The 16,163-nt window shown below is 31.7% G+C and overlaps 1 long non-coding RNA gene and 1 pseudogene across 1 annotated transcript; both read right to left on the reverse strand.

Annotated features, from left to right (window-relative positions):
• Window positions 1-5,394: 5,394 nt before the first annotated feature.
• LOC146927302 (uncharacterized) lies at window positions 5,395-6,994 on the reverse strand. Its single transcript, XR_015005642.1, has 2 exons — window positions 6,525-6,994; window positions 5,395-6,236 (listed from the first exon to the last, which is right to left on the reverse strand). It is a non-coding gene; the product is annotated as an uncharacterized LOC146927302 (long non-coding RNA).
• Window positions 6,995-9,150: 2,156 nt separating this feature from the next.
• Window positions 9,151-9,615, reverse strand: LOC146927303 (SKP1-like protein 1A pseudogene; annotated as a pseudogene).
• Window positions 9,616-16,163: the final 6,548 nt, after the last annotated feature.

The following is a 16,163-nucleotide window of genomic DNA, read 5'->3' on the forward strand; positions in this document are numbered from 1 at the left end:
ATTGTTCGTCTTGCAATTGCAGCAAACAATTTTGAATTGAAACCCTCTCTGCTGCAAATCGTGAAGCATAACCAATTCTCCGGAAACCCAACGAAGGGCCGGAACCTGTTAGTGATCATAAAATTTGTTGATACTCTGAAGTGTAACGGAGTAGATTCAGAAGCCATTCAGCTTCGAATCTTTCCATTCTCCCTAAGAGATAGAGCCACAGCATGGCTACTGTGTCTCCCATTAAACTCAATTACAACATGGAATGAGTTGAAAAAGGATTTCCTTGCAAGATACTTTCCCCCGAGTAAGACAGCTCAATTGACAAACCAAATTACTTGCTTTAGACAGTAAAGGAAATAGATTGTTAGATGGAATAGCAATGAAACATAAATGATTGAAATTCAAATATTTAAAATATTGTACGTGTTGCCTCCCATTCATCGCTTGTTTAGCATCTCGAGCTTGACGTATTTGTCTAAGGAGATCTAAGGAGCCCCAAACCTTCAAGCTCCTTGTCTTCCTCTTCATCTTTTCATGTCCAGTCTTCTTCAGAAGTTGTTCATCCATACTTTTCTCCCATCTCTTCCACAAAGTTTACCCAGTCACCAAAAATTTTGAAATCCTTTTCTTTTGCTTGAGTGACTTTATCTTCTTTCAAGCTGTCCTTGTCAGTTTCTCCTATCTTTTTGAATGACACCAATAAAATAACAATTTTATACTCAAATTTGTTTAAGGGCATAATTGGATGGGAAAAGCCATATACCAAAACCTTGTATTTTCTTTATATATAGAATAAATACAAAGAAAATTGAATGAGGTCGTGGCTGTGATTTGGATATAAGGGTTTGGGTTGGTGGCCAAATTTTAATTGGTGTTTTATTTTATTTATTAGTTTTAATTAAATTTTTAATTTCTACTTTAATTAATATATTTAAAAAGTTGAGTTTTGTTTTAATTTTAATTGGTGTTTTATTTTATTTATTTGTTTTAATGAATTTTTTTAATTTCTACATTAATTAATTTTTTTTATTTTTTATTTATTTATATGTTTGAATAAATCCAATTTCTCAAAGTTTAGGGGTGTGTCTCTTACGTGTGTTAGGTCTCTAAGTCCAATATGGACGACTTCCTGGGCTCCTCTCAGGACCAAATAGTGGTATCAGTGTACCTCCTTGTACATATACCTGGCACATGGCTTTGATACTATTAGTAATTCTCTCATTTCGATTTATTAAGTTCATTTTGTAGTTAAAAAACTTTGATTCATAAAAAATTGTTGGAATTTTTATAGTTGATTCAAACATGCATATATGGTATGCTATCTAAAAAGCTAGCTTCTTTACCTTTGTCATTGATGAGATACATAACTTCATAGATGGATGTATTTTAAAGTAGCACAGAGAAATCATTGAAATTGGGTTACATAATTGAAAACAAGAAGGTGTTAATGAGATATATAAAGAACAAATTCATCTAAAAAATACTAAAATTATATAAAGATATAAGGTATAGGGTATGGAATTTTGTCATTCAATATGTGGTTAAATTTACTTGCAACTTCTTTGCATGAAAATCATATCAATTGTGGAGAGAATTTTCCGGAACAAACTCATCCTTCAGTCAACCATGAAAGTTCATATTGATAGATCCGATTTGCCTCTTGTTGTAAGAGGCTTTCAACACGTTTATTTTTGTTAAAACTGTTCATTAAATTTAAGGGTTAAATAAGTAAATGGCCCTTCTCAATATACCAACTTTTGATTCTACTCCCACTAAAATATTCCTTATGCTTTTGGTCCTTCTAAAATTTTCCATCTATGAAATTAATCCTTACTTTTTATTTAACTCTTTTGTAACCTTCATATTTTTCAATGAAACTTTCCCTGAAAAAGGTACAATATTATGACAATCGCTCCCAAAAAAAAAAATTAGAATTTTTTAGCAAAACATGAATTAAATATGAAATTTCATGTTTTTTTTTTTTTTTGAGGGAATGAAATTTTATGTTTTTGGTGCAAAAAATTCATATTAAATTCATGTTATGTTACAAAATTCTAATTTTTTTGGGAAAATATTGCATAATTTTCTACCCATTTATGGAAAATTTAATTAAAAAATATGAAGGTTAGACATGAGTTGACTAAAAGTAGGAACTAATTTCATGAATGGAAAATTTTGTAGGGACTAAAAACCTATAAAAAAATTTAGAGGGACTAAAATCAAATGTTGGTATATTTGGAGGGATGATTTACTTATTTAACCATAAATTTAATGCAATGAATGATAAAAAAAAAAAAAAAATACTACACTTACCCTAAGAAGAGGAATATACAAATTCACCTAATATTAAACTCCAACCACAGTCATGTTCCATTTACAAGTCTAAGGGTCAAGGGACGACAAATTTGAACAACACAATTAATTCCTTTCTCAGTTGTCAGGTGAAAGGATAAGGAAAACAAATTAGAGTAAAATGATATTTAGAATTAGAATGTATAAATATCTGCTATGCAATGGATTAGAATTAGGCCACAATTTTAAAAGCAAAAATAGAATAAGATCTTTGCCTTTTTTTTGGAAGAAGAATAAGAACTTTGTTATAGAGGAAAATGCGGTCAAACCCCTTTTTGCATTAGACATCAAATCAGATGCAATAAGAGCCTCCAAATACGTTAGAAGTTGAAAGTTTAGAAAAAAAATATAGGTAGAAAAATCATTTGGGTAAAGGAGCAAAAACAAAACAATTGAACGGTAGCTACATCTACTTTAAAAAAAAAAAAAAAAAAAAGTATAAACTAAACATCTTAATAATATCATTAAATATTTGATCCAAATCTGTCACAAAATCAATATCATACAATTTTAGGATTTGTTTTTTGACAATGGCTTTCTAATTGCTTTATACATATTTTGAATGTTATTTTTATGGTTGAACTAAGACATTGTACAAAAGTATAGTAACATGCCACTTATTAATCAAAGTTATCTTTTACGTAGTTATTAATTTGACAGTGTGTTGAATTCTGATTCTTGTCTATTCTCTTGATTTATATCACATTGAACTAGAGATTGCCTTCGAAGGGGGTTTTTTACTTAATTTGGCACGTCACGATTTGGATCATTTGGAAGACTAGAGGCGAGAGAATTTTTGAAAATTATCCGAAGGTGGTGCTAGAGATCGTTGATGAAATAACCCGTCCTTATTTTATAAGTGTTGCTGGGATCACGATGAATTCCTCATGAGGTAGAGGGTGTGTGTGTGTCTTTTGAACGTTCTACTGTTGCTGTTTTTTCCAGCTCTTCAACTGTTGTTTTTGCATTTTCTGCTTTATTTTTTATGAGGTTTTCAGTTCATTCCGATGCCGATTTTTATGCAGCTCTGGTATGCTGTTCTGCTATTGTTTCAGCCCTGTTATAATGCCGCTGTTTTTGTCCGTTTCAGTATCAAAAGAGTTTACCATATCCAAGCATTATTTGCTAGTATCCTCCTCCCTGGTATAGCTTTAATAGCCATGATGATTTATCCTCAAAACGTTTCACATACTTTTCCAGGAATAACTCATCAGACAAATAAAAAGGTCTAGCTAGGCTAGAATCGTCCTTCATCAAACATTCAGAAAGAAGATATTGGACAACAAATGCTCTTGGAATCAACCTATTTTACAATACTTAATCAGAAAATATCAAGTGCTGCCAGGTGCAATAAAGGATCCCAAATATCACCGCATTTAGGATCCCAAATGCATGCAAATATTTCATCTTCAGAACATTTCAAACTCTTCGAGGCATCAACTTTGGCGTCCCATTGGGATTTGGAGATAGCCCTTTTGGCCGGTAATGCCACACAAAAATTGTACTGTATTTGGAAGGATATAAAACTCTAACTCTTTGGTTTTGTAGAAGATCTAGTATAAAGTAAACTGTAAATGCTTGAAGGTCTGGTACAAATCAAGCAAAAATTTAATGGATCACTAATGGATGCGAGTCATAATTATACAAGTACTAACATTTTCATCAAAATGACAGAAACTTCTTACCAATTCAAAAGCACGGTATATGTCGTATCTGAAGTGATGTTATAGAGAAAAATAATGTTCAGTTTATTGTTGGCATTCATGTGATATTAGTTCATGTTTATCGTTCTTTTCTAACACTAAATTATTTTCTTGTTTATTGCTTTTGGCATTGTGTCAACAGGATTTAATAGAGTATTTATAGATGTAAAATGTTATAATCATCAATTGGTTGCCATACTAAAAAAGTTATGTCATAATCGTATCATGTATCAAATTTCAATGAGAGTTGTAAAAATTTATCAAGTCGCAATGTAAATATGGACACTTCTTGCTTTCTCATAATATGTCATTTCTAATCAAATCAACATTCGAATTCTTTTCATCCATGTAATCACTAACTTGGATAATAAGAGTATGATCAAATAGCTCATTCTATGTTTATATTTTGATTCCAAATTTTTAAAATCAGTTACCCTCCTCACTCTATTTTCTCCCCTCTCTAGTCTCTTTTTCATTCCCCTTTATGTTTCCCTTACTCTCTTTCTCATCAACTATATTTACATCTAAAGGAGTGTTATTTGAACAATCATTTGGTTGACAACTTATGGGACTACCATAATTTACAAAGAAAAAGTAGGTATTTGTACGAAAACCAAAACAATAGAGAGATAAAGTAAATAATAATGTGAGTATGAAAAATAGAGTTGTCAGAAAAATTATCACAAAATGGATGTTCAAATATCATTTCTCTTACATCTATTAATGATGTTGTAGTAAATTTCAACTTATTTTGTTTGTGATGTCCATTGTCAATCAAACATCATACAACATATAAAGTTGTTAAGTACCTTAAAGACTTGTGTGTTGTTATGAGGCATTTGGCTAATGACATTTGGCTATCAATTTTGCAGTTTTGTCTTACTCATGAGGATTCTGCTAGTATTGTTGATACGGTGGTGGTTGTAAGAACCATGTTGATGTGAAGAACAATAACCCCTTAATTATGTTCTGATAATGACGATATTTATGAGAACAATTTCATGCTTTAATGTGTGTTTGAGTGTATAGGTAAAGATGCGCCTCGAGTACAATGTCTCGGCTTACGTCAAAATAGTGAGTGCATTCTGCTCTGCATATCAAACAGTGTAAAACTGGCAATCTATCTAAGCAAATGTGCTAAACATAACTTAAGTCCATATCATGATCCAGAAACCAGTAATTTCTCTATTGTTATCTTTTCTGATCAGCATGTTAAATCTTTTCTCATCATTTTCTCTATTTTGCTATCAAATGCTTTATATATGCACTCTTTCTCGTTAAGAGAGGTAAACCAACTCAAAAAACATAATCACATGTGGGTAAAAGCATAGTGTAAAGATCAATTACATAGTTCAAACAAAATTAACCAACTTTATAAATTATTCTTTGTAGTATTTGAAGAAATAGGTAAAGGATTTGTATATTTACAATCTACAAATTACAATAGTTGCCAAATTATGAGTATTTTCCTATATGACACTTCCAAAGAAACCCAACAATCCCAACTTTTTTAGCATCAATGCTACTTGTCTGAAGTACATGTACAATAATATGTAGTTAATCCAGATCCCTAGAAATCAGCACTGGTTTCTTTAAACACCCAAATATGTTTGTATGGTTGCATATGATCACCCTTCGCATGCATCTCATTCGCCCATCCAAATCAAATAGAGAAACCAAAAACACAAGATGACAACATTGTTCATAACAATGAAACTAGTATCTTGAACATTCCATCCTCTTCAAAACAAATGGATGTTTATAACCCTTTTAGCTGAAGCAACAATTGCTGATTCCAACCAAACCTCAATGGTCGGGAATTCATCATCTGTGGTATATGGAAATGACATGTTTCAAAGGTGGTCTGGGAATCAAGATTCGTCACCAGCTTCTACTGGACTTGCAGCCAATGATAGCTTTTGGAATTTCTGATTACAAACAAAATTTCATGTTGGTAGTGTGTCTGCATGTCCTTTTATCTATTGCTAATGTGTTGACGCGATGAAGTTCTCACTGTTGTGTGCTTGACAAAGGATCAGAGATCACTGATCTTGTTTGATTCTGTCATCAATACATAGCTGCACTTTGTCACCATCATCAATCTTGTTTTTCTTGTTGATGCAGTAGTGAAGTTCCCACGGTACTGTCGTGCCTTGGCAAAGGATCGGAAATTGATGATCTAGTGTGATTCTGTCATCAATAGAACAAAGCATACTCAAAAAAAAAAAAAAAATTAAAAAATATATATTTCAAAACAATAGATCGATCCATATAATAGATACACTTTATTACCATGATCATATTTTCTTACTATATAATTACACTTTTTTGCTCATATGCCTTAAACACTTTTATTACTGTCATATTTAATTTTTTTTTTTCATTGATAGAGTACCAAAAACTATTTACTAATATTCACATTTTCAATGACAAATACAGACACATAAGGAGCTAACATATATTGAGATGCACACTTACAAGAAGGATGGAAATGAAATATTATTCAAGAGAAACACCCAGCTAGATGATGATGAATTCACGTGCCCTCTTGTGTTTTTAATCAAAGAAATAACACTTGTTGATATGATAGAAAACATGTATCTTGTGATCGACCAAACAACACACATGATAGATGATGACGACGAAGAAATAAAATTAATCTTCAACATGTTGCACATTTAAGTGTTCCCTGCAAGGTGGATAGATTGTAGATCTAGATTAGGCAGAGAATAACAAAAAACACTAACATATGAATCAACAGAGAACTGGATCATGGAATCATAAATAAAAAGGCATATACATATTGTTAAGACAAAGGACAAAGAAACTACATTAAAATAAACTAATGTGGAATATAACTGTTGTTAAAACAAAGCAACAAAGGAACTATGTTAAAACAAACTCATGGAGCAGTGCTGCGGCCGGTGTGTTTTGTAATTTGAAACCCTAAATCCAAGAGACACAGTTTATGTATTTATAGCAAAATTGAGAGAAAGAATTGGTGGGCCATTTATAAACGAGATTAGTAAAATAAATAAGGTTTGTGTTTTATTATTTTTATTTCTTTTTCCACCCTACTTACTTCTCATGCACCCTCCAATTTGATCATTTTATCTCATTTGGATTTTATAACCCGAAGCATATATGATTGTTTTCGGATTACAAAATTTGAATTATGTTTAACTAGTTTTTCAATTACAATAACATAAATTATTAAAATTGCAAAAATTAAAATAACAATTTAAAGAGAAATAATATAAATTAGCAAGAATTAAACAAATTTTATTATTTGATCAAGAATTCATAATACATTTTCATTAACATAACACTTATTACAGAAAAATATTAGACACCTAATGCTAAATCGATGGATGCAAGTAAATGGATGGATAATAACGAAAATATTTGTCATCCCTCTCGCACGCCCTTCGGAGGGGGTGGAAATACAAGACGACGAAGTAGGAGAGGTAGACTTTGATGAGAAACCCCATATCTAGACGAAGGGTGCAAATTTGCATAGTGGAACAACACACTTTTAACATTTATATTATCCCCACAAGAAGACATGAATCGTTATATGAAAGGAAAACAGTGGAATATTTGCATTATAAACAACTAGGGTTAATAGTGTTTTACCCCCCTGTAATATAGGTCATTTCCGATTTTACACCCTGTCAATATTTTTTTTTTATTTACCCCTTGTAAAAAAATTGTTTTGATTTACCCCTCTAATAGGTCATTCAAAAACCAATTTTTATTTTTTTTCCATAAAGTTTGGTTTTTGAATGACCTATTGGGGGGGGGGGGGGGGGGTGGGGGGGGGGGGTAAAACCGGAAATAACCTATATTACGAGGGGTAAAGCACCATTAACCCAAAAGAAAAAAAAATATGAGTTGGATGAGGTAATTTCCATTAAGTCTTGTATTTGAGAAGTTCTATTAACAATCCTTTTAACACTCTCTTTTCATCACTTATTTTTTCATTTAGAGTGTGTTTGGATGAGGTAATTGATTTTTGTTGAAGAATTTAGAATTCTAGACAATTAAAATGAATCAATTAAATTTCTTCATTAAAATAAATTCAAAGGAAACAACAACTTGAAAGTTAGAAGTTATCCTATGTGTGCCTATAAAATATCAGAGAACAACGTTGATACCTCATTAAAATAAATTCAATAAGCATAAAAGATAAAAAAAAAAAAAAAAAACAACAACAACAACAAACTTCAAAATCAATAAAAAAGATTGATACCACAATTTTAAATGAAAAAAAAAAACAAGGAAATGAAAAGATAAAAAATTTGTTTCAACATTCCACAAACTGTTACAATATTCGTTACAGAACATCAAATATGCATAACAGACAAAAATAAAATCAGTTGTGAATACAACAGAAAATAAAGAACTGTAGAAAATGAATTATTCAACATGTAGTAATCAATTTCTTTTAGAACCAATTTCTCACATAAATATTACGGTGTTACTTCATATCTCGGCAGAGGAATTGTAATTTTATTTGGATCAATCAAGTCCATCAAAGACTAGTTCTTGATGTACTGAGTTATAGGCTTTACTCCAAATTTTGGAATATGTATAGCCAATTATTCCTAAGACTTGTTTTCGTCTATTTTTCCATAGTTTTTGAATGATTCAATCAATAATACTGATACGGTTTCTTTTAATCCATAATCAATGTCTTCATGATTGAATGTTTATGTCTTTATTAAATACTTTAAATAAATTAAATTGGATTTAAATAAATTTCGAATATTGATAAAAAGAATGAGATTCATGTCAGACTCAACACTAACAGGGACTTGGATTAACTCAAAAAGAAATCAACATTGGCATTAAAATATGAAATGTTTGATATCAGTCTACCAACCAAATATGTGTCGAACTTAAACACACATCAAATTTATGACTGGGGGCAACCCAATTTCAACTCAACAAATATAAACAAGTAAGGAGCATATATAAATCTAATTAATGGGCAATTGTATTTGACCCAATAGATTTTATTCCATAATCATTAAAAAACACATTCCAATTCTTTCATGAATACATCATTGGAGACTAAAATGACTACATATTCATTCTATAATCATTCAAAAGCCCAACTATTTTCGCGACGAACTTTCTCCTCTTCCTCAAGGGTGTAATCATTCTCAATGTTGAAAATCTTGTGAATCTCCTCCGCTGTCTTGTCCTTGATGTTGTCTGCTGTAGTCATGCATGAAATATCCAATAGACTTTTGATGTCCAAATAGTTAGCAGCCGAGATGAAATCGAAGAGAGTATTTTGATCAACCTTGACAAATTTAGCGTCCCACTTCTCAAGCTCATCAGAACTTGCAGTATCAACATGTTTCTTGCAATACTCAAGAACTAGTGCAAAGATCATGCCGGTTACATTTGAAATAGGGATTCCAGTGTCATTTGCACACTCGTCGTCGATCAAATGCTTGATCGTCTGGGATTGCACTGCCACCGCCTCTTCGATTTCAAAGGTCTCGCCATCAGAACTCTTCAGGATGATCTTCTTCGATGATGATGTTGCCATGACTTCCAAACCCTAATTTTTTGTGTCTTTCTCTGAGTTTGAAAAGTTTAGGCGAGAGTGAGTACTATTTATAAAGCCCACACCTAGGCATATCTTTTTCTTATAACAGTGACAAGATGGTGTATGTATTCAAATAATTTATGCACATTCATGTTACAAAAATTATGATTTTAATGTCATTTATGCGCATTACCATTACATAAGTAATGCCTTTTAATCTTATTTATGTGTTTTCCTATTAAAGAATTTATGAATTTTAATGACATTCATGTGCCTTCCCGTTACAGAATATATGTGTTTTAATATCTTTTATGTGTCTTCCTGTTACAGAGTTCCTGCGTTTTAATGTTGTTTATTCGGCTTTTTGTTACATAATTTTGTCATTTAATATAATTTAGGTGTATTCCAATTATAGAATTTATGCATTTTAATATCATTTATGTGTTTTTCCATTATAAAAATTATGACTTTTAATGACATTTATGCGTCTTTCTATTTTATAATTTATATTCTTTAATGTAATTAATGTGTTTATACATTAAAGGATATTTATATTTTAATGTCATTTATCTGCATTCCTTTTACATAAACTTCTTTAGTTTAATGTATTTACACGTCTTTCCGTTACAATTTTCTACATTTTAATGTCATTTACACGTTTTCCCCTCACATGATTTCTACATTTTAATGTCATTTATGCAGCTTTATGTTACATAACTTTGTCATTTTAATGTCAATTGATCACCTTCTTATTATAAGGTTCATCCATTTTAATGTCATCCGCATTAGCGGATTTCAATTAATTTTAATGTGATTTATGTGGTTTTCCATTATAGAATCTCTGCATTTTAATATCATTTATGCGCAGTTACAAAATATGTGCATTTTAATGTCATTTATATGTTTTCCCTATACAAGAACTCCACATTTTAATGTCATTTATGTGTTTTCCCATTGTAAAAAATATGGCTTTTAATGTCATTTATGCGTCTTTCCATTTCAGAATTTATGCTTTTATTGTTATTTATGCGCTTTTACATTAAGGCATTTTTGTACTTTAATGTCATTTATGTGCATTCCTTTGACAAAATCTTCTTCAGTTTAATTTCATTTACGGGACTTTTTAATGTTTTTTAATGTCATTTATGGGTTCTCCACTTACATAATATCTACTTTTAGTGTCATTTATGCAACTTTCTGTTAAATTCTTTTGTCATTTAATTGCATTTTGAGTACATAAATTATGACAATTAATGTTATTGACACGCCTTCTCAATACATCATTTATACACTATAATATCATTTATGTGCTTTCACATTAAGGAGATTTCACTTTTTAAAGACATTTTTATTCATCCCTGTTACAAAATCTCTGCATTTTAATTTCATTTATGTGCATTACAGTTACAATTTTCCTACATTATAATGTCATTTAAGGTTATTCTCATTATAGAATTTCTCTAAATTTTAATGTCATTTATACTATTTCCTGTTCTAAAATCTCTAGATTTCAATGTCATTTATGTTCCTTATCGTTAAAGAGTTCCTACATTTTAATGTCATTTAAGGTTGTTCACATTCTAATGCATAACTTCCAAAATCTTCCTGTTTTAATCGCATTTATGTGCATTCCCATTGCAAGGTGCAAGTTAGTGATAGATATGTGAATAGGAAGTTTAGGAATCACACCGTCAAAAAGGCTACTGATGAAGTTGATATCATTCAACAGTTCATGGCTAAATATAATCTGAAGGTAACATCAGTGGTGGAGCTACATATGCCCTTGTGTGGGCATGTGCCTCCACTAATTAATAATCAAATTCTATATTAGTACATAAAGAATGGTGTTAAGCCTACCTCATGCCTCGATTACTTAGTAAAATAAAAACTCATACTATCAAAGTAAAATTAGTCAAATTATTTAATATCTCAATTATTGATAAATTGATCCATTTATATATATTCCACGTGAGATTAACTCAATTATTAGGGGCATTGCATAATATATGTTGGAGTTGGAGGCATATTTCGAATCCCGAACACCTCACTTTTCTTATTTAAAATGTATGACCTCCAGCCACCAGCCTACTTGGCAAAAAAATCATAATATATATTTATTATTGTTATTAGTGATTCATTTGTAATAAAATTTTGTTTTAAATTAAATTATCATTTCAATTTCTAATGCAATCATAATTACTTTTTCTAATTGTACACTAATAATTACACTATTTTCAAGTATGGGTGGAAATAGGTCAGACCGGCCTACAACCTATCCTACATCAGATCAGGCTAGACATTTTTGTTTAACAAAGAAGGCCAAGACCCTTTTAGCTAAAAAAAGGCTAGGCTACAACAACAGAAAATGTCTTTTAGGCCTACAAGACCAACCTATTAATTACATACAAATAACTTGCAAAGTCGAGCTCATACCAACCTATTCCACTTTGTATTTATAGAAACGTAAATATGTTAATATTTTATAAGAGTAATTTTGTAAAAGGGTTATTATTTCTCTTGTATTTATATATTATTGTAAGATGTTTATTTTAATTTCTTCTTAAACAATCTAAAATAATATGTATTTTTTTTGGTAAAATAACGTTTTTAGTATTATAGTATATGAATATTGCCCCCACAATCAAAAAAATTTGGCTCCGTTGGGTAGCTTAGTATGAAAAGTATTATCAACGTGTTCTTTACCTATGTTATAATATCAGCGTTAATCAAATTTTAATATCACCTGAAGTGCAATGAATGGAGTTCTGTTGAATACGCTAATGTTGAAACTAAATCGGTATCTAATAATGATGTGGTAATGAGAATTTTTCACTTTGTATATCTAAAACTACAATATGTGCACCTAAATTTAAATGATTTTTTTTTATTACCGGAAGCTTTGGAGTGTGGTGATTAATATAGCAATACAAACACTTCGATAAGAGTCCAACCAGCAAATCCAGTGTAAAGCGGTCATATGACAGAGTTGATTCCCGTGATGTTATCGCTGTTGAAGTTGGAGATGGATCTACTACTAAGATACATAAGTTTATTCGTGTGAAAGTTGAGCTTTCTGATTGAAATGGTGGGATCATTTGTCGTGCGAAGCACTGTTTAATATGACTTCTTTTTCTGTTTAGACTCTTGATCTGATTTTTGAGGGTATGATTGTGTTTGTTGTTCTACTTTATCCTTTTTTTGTTGTGTAAAATTTATGTCAATTTTTGGCAAAATATTTGAATAATTTTCCTAGATTATCTTATTTTGTTTATTTAAATTGTTCACAAAATTTCTTCAAAAAAAGAGTTGTTCACAAAAATTTCATCTACAATTGATTGTTTTTAGTTAACTTCTACAATGTTGTATCGTCATTTATATTTGACAATAGGGTTTTAGAAAAACAATGAAGCCATTTATCTTAAAAAATAAAAAAATAATAATGAAGATGGTGTAGATACTAATGTGACGTCAAATGTAGTTTAGAAAAAAAGTATTTCGTAATTTATCATGGCTAATGTTGTTTTTACTATTTTTCAAAAATATGAATGTTATCTTGATGTGATTAGTATCCATGTTTCTGATACGACTTATATGGGAACTATCCTTTAATTTTGTATAATATAATTTTTATTTTTTTTACAAGTATTATGGAGAGACAAATTGGTGTGTTTTTGGTCAATATGACCCATGCGGATCATGGGTCGATGGTATAGTGTTATATTAAATTAAAAAAATTGTTTAAAGAATGTTTTATTTTCAATTCAAAATATATATGTTTTGAAAAAAAAAATATTTGTTCTCATCTCAAACAAAAATTATTGAAAAAAGTTTGTTTCGAGAAGATTATATTTTCAATTAAAATAATTTGTTTCTAGAATATTGTATTTTCAATTAAATAAAGTTGTTCCTAGAATATTTTATTTTCAATTAAAAAAATTAGTTTCTATATTATGTTATTAATAATGCTTATTACAACAAACTATTAGACACCTAAAGCTAAATTTGTGGTACAAAAAGATTGATGGGAAGGAGGGAAAGGGTTCTCAACCCTCTCGCACATCCTTAGTTGGAAGAAGATGAGAATACAAGATGCCGGAGTGGGGGGAGGATACTCAGATGTGCAACCTCAGATCTAGAGAGGTCTCAATTGCAGATTGATCTTTAGTGCAAATTTGCAGATTGGGCCAACGCCCTTCGAACATTCATGATATCTGTAACACCCATACTAGACGTATCTAGAAAGTCTAGCATGTGTATTAGTTTAGTACTGGATACATTAAAAATTTACAACATAAAAACTTCGAATGAACATCATATACAACAAATGCGTTCGTACAATAAGATTACAACTCAACTTTTCTAAAATATGAAAAGGCATCCTTGACCATCCATATCATGCTGCAGCTGGTACGAACGAACACTTACTGAAACATCCATCCGGCTACTAGCTTGCTAAACCATCCTGATATCTGAAACAAATAAGGATTGGGATGAGACATAATGTCACAGTGAGTTCCACCTAACCCTAGGCTATAGGTAACCTCGGGGGAAACCTACGGTCACCACGTGTCTATATTACAACCTGCCGGTTGATTATACGTGTGTGGGGACATGCTTTCCTAGACGGTCGTGCATACTAGACCTGTCATAGGTTCTTCTCTTACTTGTTATAGGCTTCTCTTCTTATACGTGCCATGGCGGTCAAAGGGAGATCTAAACTGCAATGCCAAGATACGCTCTATGCATCAAGGACTCCACATACTAAAGTCATGACACGATTCTAAACCGGACGATTAGGGGAACCTAAGATCGTCATCGGTAAATCTTTCTTTACTTGCCTACTTAAGTGAATATGTTGTATCGAACAACCTATCACGTCTTGCCACAAAAGTGACTCTTTCTAGCTTGCTGGTTCTTTGACATTCTACGTCAATATTCTTTCTAGTTCTTGACGGTCTACGCCAAGGCTCTATAGCATAACATATAAACATATCTAATGCAATGCATAATCAGATTCATTGATTAATTTAGCGTTGAACAATCAATTATCTTGAATTCATTTTATGGATTAGTCCCGAGTGGAGTAACCCCGGAAGATAATCCCTTACTACCGGTGAAATGCTTAGCAAGAGCGCACCGGACACCCTTAGTGAACGTACGGGTCCCTTACGGCTTACCCCATTCCCCTTGGAGAACCTTTTGTACCCAACCTTGGAAGGAATACAAAAGACACGACACCTTAACTTAGTGAAATGCGGCTCCCTTGCGGCTTAACCATTCCCCTTGGGGAACCCCTTGAATCCAACCTTGGAAGGATTACAAGAGACATAACACTCTTTCCTTCTTATAAGTCTTAGTCTTATGCATGAAAATTAACTTAAACAACCTGACTACTTCATCTGTGGTATTTCTAGTCTTCTTTGTCTTACTTAAGTGAGGATACTTTTCTTATTCTTTTACCTTAATCATCACTGACCACATAAGCATCAATACTTGCTTGCTACACCGAGAATTTCTTGTTCGTCTCATAGTACTTCTTATTAAAACTTATATTACTTTCCCAAACATTCTTCGCGAAGATTCTTACAACCCAAGTTCCACGTTCCATGGTCACCGTTCACAACTTTACTGATTAATTTCTGTGGCGCTACTTTGATTTCCACCGGTTGGCTTTGACTAATACTCTAGTCCGTTGAAATGGGTGAACTTCACACTCCTTCTATCTTTTCAATAATATCTTCTTGAACTCTTCTCTAAACTTTCTATGTTGTAACCAACACTGCAACCTTGCTCTAACCTTTGCTCATATGATTGAATCTCCAGATAGACTTTTCTCTTTACATATAAATGCCCTGCTTACACTTATTCTCGAGAATCTCAATCATAGAGTACATCTTTGTTACTACATACTTACTACTTCCATGATTTGTCTCTCCGACTTTCTATGGTAAACTCATCTCGCACTTGAACATATATGCCTTATGCATCTAACACGGTGCCTTCGTATTCTCTCTTACTACGTTTTGCTTAATCGTACCTATGCTTGCTCGTTGATTTTTCTTCTATCGAAAATTTCAAAAACTAGCACATGGGTCATGGACGTTGACGATTCCTCACTATATAAACATATATTGAACCTAGGCCCCATTTGTTACTCTAAAATCACAGAACGATTTGATAACACATGTGTGTCGTCGAATCTTGGTTCTAGTGAGTTTAGCCCACTCTACGCGAGTCATAACAAATCGGTACCTACAACATTTTATTTTAAATTTCGAAAATGTCAACTTCAATCACCCATATGCATATATCTTTCTAAAATCATATAAACTTTACGTTTTAACATCGTAACGAGCCTTAGCAAGTCAATTAAACAAAACATAGATTCGAGGAATACTCTTAGTTCCACAAAACGTGAACCTTGTGATTTCACACCACTTAACATCTTGCTTCAAGCTTTCTCATCCGTGATGTCCATTCCACATACCGGAACCTTTAAACTCTTAGGCTAAGCTCATTCTTAACTCTTGATAAATTAACTTCCCAAGTTACCT

This window comes from Medicago sativa, chromosome 4, assembly GCF_051527215.1.
Source record: "Medicago sativa cultivar Bolivia chromosome 4, Bolivia_mono, whole genome shotgun sequence".
Classification (NCBI taxonomy): Eukaryota; Viridiplantae; Streptophyta; class Magnoliopsida; order Fabales; family Fabaceae; genus Medicago; species Medicago sativa.